This window comes from Bombus impatiens, unplaced genomic scaffold (assembly GCF_000188095.3).
Source record: "Bombus impatiens unplaced genomic scaffold, BIMP_2.2 scf_0198, whole genome shotgun sequence".
Classification (NCBI taxonomy): Eukaryota; Metazoa; Arthropoda; class Insecta; order Hymenoptera; family Apidae; genus Bombus; species Bombus impatiens.
This window is the reverse complement of record NT_176617.1, coordinates 131272-138604: the sequence shown is the minus strand read 5'-3', so window position 1 is coordinate 138604 and position 7333 is coordinate 131272. Positions and strand designations below refer to the sequence as shown.

The following is a 7333-nucleotide window of genomic DNA, read 5'->3' as shown; positions in this document are numbered from 1 at the left end:
TTCATCTCACCCCTCCCCAAAGTTACACAGCATCCAAAAAGTAGACTACCGAAGCGTCCTGTTTTGCGACCAAGTTTTCAGGACAGAAAAAATAAAAAAAGAACAAAATCATGTAAAAACTCCGCTTCCCAGCGGCTTAAACCCAAAAATTGTATTAAACACAAAAAATGTAAAGCGCCGACACATAATATAGTATGACTACGTCGTACCGTCGCGTATCGGTACCTTTGCCTAACACATCATTACCAAAATTCACAGTTTATTGTGAATACCAAAATGTATTTAAAATTGTATCTTGGGTTAAATAAACATCATTAAAAAAAACACATTTCGCGCTCAAAAAGTAAGAGAACGTAAGCAATGCTCAAGCTGCAAAATTTACATCGAAGCAAGATGAAAACGTAAATCAAAAATAACACAAACCAATATACACTTAATCAATTTCCGGATAAGTTCGAAGCTATTTTCAATCAGATTATAAATCAGAACAATCTGATTAGTAACCTACTAACCTTTCCCCATAGTATCTATCCTTTGTTTCTACAATAGAATATACAGGCTATTTCATCAATTTCGTCCACCTGAAATATCTTCATTATTTCAAATAATACTATTTCGAATAAAGGTTATAGAATTTAAAAGAATACATAATATGGTAATAACAGTTTCTTGTTTGTGGATACATAGAAGAGATTGAAATGCTATTTTCGTTTTTTAAATGGAATCATATGTTTCTCAATACATTAGTCGATTCATTTTGATATTCTCCAACAAAAAAGTATTAATATGTTTATGTCGAAAAATTATTAATTTAACAGATGTTTCGCCTTTACTTTATTACATTTAACGTATTAAAGACGAGGAAGAGGACAACTTAAAGTTAAAATATCTGCTTAATTAATAGTTTATTAATAGTTTACTATAAATAGGTTAATACTTTTTTGTAAATAATGCCGAGATGGATCGACTAATGTATTAAAAAATACATAAATCCATTTAAAGAAACAAAAGTGACTTTCGTATCTTTTCTACGCAGAAATCGCTATTACCATATTATATATTCTTTTAAATCCTATAACTCTCATTCGAAACATTTTCGCGTATCGTTTGAAGTAACGAAAATATCAAAGTTGGTGGGACATCTAGTGTACAGGAAGGTTGGCCCAGTTTAAAGCCCCGTGTACAACTGCTTGCATATGCAACACTGTAAGAAATGTCTGTTATAATTCAATTAAAAATGAATATCATCAATATATTGGATTTCCAATCTATCCAATCCGGCCAGCGCGAGATGACGCTTGCGTAAAATAATAACAAATTAGTTATTATCATAAATATTAAATTAATAATTGTTAATGTTAAAATAATAATTAATAACAATAAATTGATTTTATTATACGAAATAGAAGAATTATCAACCTAATAAAATATTGATTGAATATATAATTTTATCGTTCACTCGTTCTCGTCCACACAAATTACTTTACCAGATGTTGCCAACATTTAAAGACTGATTAATTGTAATTATTGTTAATGTTAATTAGTCTACAAAACAAATTAGTTTAAATTATAGACTAAGACATCAATATATAAAACATAGTATATAAACAATGCTCGTGCAGTGCAATAAAGAAATAACATAGAAATCGTGTAATTTTTTTTTTATTATTTAATTTGTACAATTTGTCCAGGACATTTGGTAAATTTTTCTAACTTAATTGCTAAATCCCCCTAATTACTAAATTACTTAATACGTCGGACCAGATCCGCAGGCTAAAAAGATCCGTTGTAACGAGACGTGATAAAGTGCAGGCGTACCGAGCGAAAATTCAAAGTCGATTTTCTCGAAAACAAAGCCTCAAACGAAAAATTTTTATTCTATATTTTCAACTTCTTTTTTCGCGTAGAATCTCCCCCTTTCCACTTGTACCACCAGTTACCAACCACCCTGTATATTATATTTAGCCCGATCATCGTACTACGGGCTATGCCCGTAGTTGTAGGTTAAGGGGTTAATAGCCCTCATGCACAGCTCTATATACCTGATATGTTGGTCGAATGTTTCAGAAAAATACTGAGATGTCACCGATGTAGTTTATGCAAAATCCTTTCAGTCCGTTCCTTCTAAGAATATTTGCAAGCATTCGTTGAAAAATAGCGGGAGAAATTTTTAATCCGAAAGGTAAGCATGTCCATTGCCAATGACCACTTTGTGTTATGAAAGCTGTCTTCTCGCGGTTCTCTCTTTTTATTAGAATTGACCAGAACGCTGAATTAGTATCAAACGTTGAAAAGAAATGGCAATTTCCTGCTTTAACTATAATATCTTCTATTCTTGCAAACGGTTGTGATTCAGGAACCACAATTTTGTTTACCTCACGGAAATCGATACAGAGTCTATTCCGTCGATTCGATTTTCTTTTGAAAGCTAATGCTACAGCCGCTGCAAACGGCGAACTCGATTCCTCTATGAGATTGTGTTCCTATAATTTTGTAATTTGGAATTCTATTTCTTCCTGATCCGGAATCGAACACCTGTATGGTTTTTTTTATACATTTTTATTTTCGATTAATTTGACAGAAGCCTCTTGGAATTTCACAGTTCCCGCGTCAAATTTGTGTTTGGTGAATACCTCTCTGTATTTCTCTATAAGATGAAGCACTTCGTTTTTCTCTGGACTGTTTAAATGTTCAAGGTTGCCAACAAATTGGTCATTCTCCATGTACTCAGTGACGTTTATCTCTCTTCTCGTCTGATCATTCTTTCTTTCTTCTTTCTTCCCGAATATTATCTCTTCTTTTTCTTTTATTTCTTCTTCTACTATTTCTTCTTCTTTGTGATCTACTTTTTTATAACAATTTCTTTAAACTATTTGAGCAATTCTCAAATGCTCATCTTGTATTAATTTGAACTGTTTTATGGCATCCAACCCTAGGATAAGATCGTATGTGAAATTATCGTTGCATACCACAAAACATCCATTATTTCTTCTATTTTATTTATCTTCATTCGAAGTTTCTCCTCGTGCAGTCGTTGCCACTGATAGTTTTGAAAACACTCTTACGTTCGGTTAGATCTGCTTTTATTTAGTCAATAATCTTTTGATTAATAAAACTTGCGTTGGCTCCAGTGTCATAAACACCTTCAACATCTTTCTGATCATTGATTCTAACTCGGAGTTTTATCAGTAGTTCATACTTCTCCGGGCCTTTTAGCTTTTATCATTCTCATTTAGTCTTATTGACTTCTCGTTTTCGGATGCGAGTATGTCAAATGAATTTACCTGTTTGAAATTCTTCTGAGCATTCTTGTTTATGTATCTGCACAGTACTGTCAGATGGAATCGGCCAGGAAAATTCAGTGATTCGCAAATACCGCAAGGTTGTTTCCTGAATGATGGATTTGTATGTCTGTCAGGACATACCCTCATCTCCTGCAGTTCTTTTCCTTTCATGTGAACTGCGTTACTGAATTTTTTTTTTTTTTGTGATAAGTACCTTCATACTGTCTCAAAATTCTGGTCTAATCATCTGTTGAGTGTATCATTTCTTTATCGATTCCATCTTGAATGTGAATAGGTAATCCGATAACAATCAAATTAATTCTTGTGTTTTCAATAGTCTTCCTCCCTACTTCCAATAGTAAGCGTTCTTTTTTCATAGCATAATCAACGAACGAGCCCCCGAAATATATTTGAAATTATAGGCGTATCGTGATGAAGATCAACCTTTATGGCTGAAAACTTTGTGAAATGAAGTCCATCAAATTGCTTTAAAGTGAAGTTCGTCCCTTCTCTTTCATGACTATCTCGTTTTTGAAGAATTTCCAAAAGTCTTTCCATATGAAAACTAGACTTACTTTCAGTCTTTGCCTTCATTTTAGAGACGATTTCTGATTCATCTAAGTATTTTGAAATACAAAATTCAAGTCCGTATCGATTTACGACGCAGCAGTCTCATCATCCATAGTGAGTGTGATATCTTTGTATTGACCTACCTTGGTTAGACTTAACAATCGATGAACTGAATAATCGAGGATGATAACTTCTTGGTTGATATTCCAGCGGAAAAACATAACTCACTTGATCTTCTGGTTTTCTTATAGATTCTACTCATTCTATTCTTTCGCGTTTTGAGTTTTCGCTGATGACGATACGGAGGATAACCTTCAACGGCATGACGCAGAGAAAATCGATTTGTAATAACGTAAATGCTTAGGGTAAATCAGACGATCGATTCTGGAAAATTGAGTTTATTTTCGGAATAATTAAATTAAATATAATAACAGTTAATAACAAATCTAGTACAAATTTTACCTGGAAAATCGAAAATCGATTTTCTAAGTCCTAAATTACCATTCCTCTCTCGTCATCTATTCTATTCAACAAATGACTGGCGGTAAAATAAAACAAAAGTAAAAATGTCGGTTGACGGATAGTTTGAATTCTATAGAATTTACATATATATATTACATATATAACTTACATGTATATTTTACATATATATGTCGGGTTGACATTAGAATTTAGGGCACGTAACAATTCTTCGTTTGGATTAGCCATCGTTTTACGAAGCAGAGATTATATGTACACGTATATACAAGACTTTTACACAGTATAACGAATAATAAGTTTAACGAATAATAAGATTAACGAATAATAACTTTTACGAATAATAAGTTTAACGAATAATGAGTTTAATGAACGCTATTAACAATGTTCTTGGGTTCAAACGAATCTTCGATCAACGGGATAACTCTTTACTATGCGTAGAATAATTTTAGGCACAACTCGGTGGAAGCATCGAGAAGGTTCCAATCGCCGTTGCTAGGCAGTTTCTGCCAAGAGTTTGTTGTATACTTTTTGGAAGCATCGAGAAAGTTCCAAACGCTGTTGCTAGGCAGTTTCTGTCTGGAGTTTGATTGTTAATGCAACGTGTGCCCCATTATATCGACACCTCCAAAGTACAATCCTATGTGGCTAGGCCCGTTCTTGAGGCCGTATGCCGCCACAACCACATTCCTAGGAAGAACCATACAACCACTCCACACCTCCCTCAGGCAGAACGTCCATCCCGTGACCGTGGCTACGTTCCGCGACCAGTTGTCGCCTCGAGCCCAATCTCGCTATCACAAATCTCGAACAATTACGATCAGATTGAATGACAACAATTGCTTAATTATAGCTATGATAAAATCTAGATTACAATGTTACAGCTATGATAAAATCTAGATTACAATGTTGCGGGATTATCCAAAATTCCAAAACGTTAGGTTTAGGGGCGTGTAACGAATCTTCACTCGAACTAGCCATCGTTGTTGTACAACAGAGATTATATTTACTGGTATAAATATTGATTTTTACAAAGTTTGACAAATAACCGTGGTGATTAAACATTCGAGATGTTAGTGACAATGTTCTTAGGTTCAATAACTAATCCATGGTCAACGGGGTAACTCTTTGTTAAACGTAGAATATATTTTGAAGCACAAAGTAACGTTTGCTGTGACGCTCGGTATCATACTGCGCGTAAAGGCGATGTGGAAACTCCCCAAGGTGATCGCAGGAATAAAAGACTGATGGAAATTTTCCTCTCCTTACGATCGCGTTTCTTCTTTGCATATTGGCCGGGGATACCAACAAAATTCCAAGCACCGTCGCTAGGCAGACCCGCGTAGAGCTGACATTGCTCCTGCCCGGGATTTGATTGTTAATACAACGTGTGTCCCACAATATTGGCACTTCTCTGTCAGGTAAAAAACGTTCATCCCGTGACCGTGGCTACGTTCGGCGATCAGTTGTGCATCTCGAGCCCAAACGCACCGTCGCAAATCTCGGGCAAACATAATCGGATTGAATCATAACAACTATTTCTAAGTTTTATTATTTAAGTACAGCTATAATAAAATAGTCTACACTAAAGTATTGGGGATCTTCCCAAAATTCCAAAAGAAAGGCCCCGATGTCCTTTCATCTCCGACGTAATTTTATAAAAATGATTTTCAATTTACCTATTATTATATATATAATATATTTTTTTATCATTTTTTATCGTTTTTTATTGATAAATGTAAATGAGCTTGTAACTATTGCACATTTTTAACTGCTTTTAATAACGTTAATATCCAACATTCAATAAATCTATGTAAACTTCAACGACTAACCGCTTAAAATGAAATATTAAATTTACCTTGTGCCGGCATATATCTCTGTAACAAGTAAAACAAAAAAGCGCTGAAAATAAATTCGGAGAAGAGAAATATCGCAATTTCACGGTAACACGATCACGATTCGTTAATGATAATAAAGAAACAGGTGGAAAACAGATGGACTGAGAACATGGTCTAATCATCATCATGGTGATCATTTTGTCAACCTCCTGTCAATAGTATTTCTATGCTTGGGATCATGTTTCCGCGATTAAAAACGGAAAAGCAAAAATGCAAATTACAGGTTGATGTAAAAACTCGATTCCACATGCAACCCCCTTTCGAGGCGCACGCTAGTCGCGACTGATGTGAATGCGTGCTGATTCTATTGTCGGAATAAAATTGAACGTTTTCTCCGCTACCTTTTTTTCACCTCCCTATTTCGTTTTCCTTTTTTTAAAATTCCACGAATCGTGCAATTCATTTCCGATAGAAAACATCACGATAGGAAAACGGTCATAGTTTCGAGGGAAACTGAAAGGAGTTATTCACCACATATACTGTAGGATACAATTTTAAATTTAAATTGCACGACACAGCTATATCCGTCTGACTGAAATGCTTTAAATTTAAGTTATAGAATCAAAAATGTTTTATCGCTTTCATAATTCAGAAATGAGAAAAATGTATGGTGTACCGATCATTGCCAGTTTCGTGACGTTAATCGTAACATAATTCAAAAAATTGAAATTTATAAATAAGCATTTTAACTTATTAATCGCTATGGTATCCACTTAAGGGTTATAGAAACAAATGTTATAAATTTTGCAGTATCGATTGTGACCTCTAAATACGAATTTTCTTTTCAGACCAATGATGTTTAGGTAATATATGTATTTTAATTAAATTTGTATACATTTTATAGAAAGTAATTTTTAAAAATGAGAGAAAATAATATATTAGTAAAATAATATAATTATTCCGGAAAGTATGAATAAGAAATCTGTGTTCTTAAAAATCAACTGTTTGCAATTTACTAGATCTTTGATTTTCTAACATCCTGTTATTTGTTTTTAATGCTATTATAAGATTAAATAATTTTAGAATTATCTAACTTTTATCAATTCCTTCATTACTCCTCTTTTCCCTGGCGTGAAGCTAACAAGGATAAAAATATTTTACATG

General features: G+C 33.7%; 1 long non-coding RNA gene across 1 annotated transcript in view; it reads left to right on the top strand.

Annotated features, from left to right (window-relative positions):
• The window catches only part of LOC117151404, a 5857-nt gene extending 2483 nt beyond the window's left edge, over positions 1-3374 (top strand). Inside the window, exon 3 of the long non-coding RNA XR_004461301.1 lies at positions 3363-3374. This is a non-coding gene — a long non-coding RNA (uncharacterized LOC117151404). The remainder of the gene's footprint in view (positions 1-3362) is intronic.
• Positions 3375-7333: the final 3959 nt, after the last annotated feature.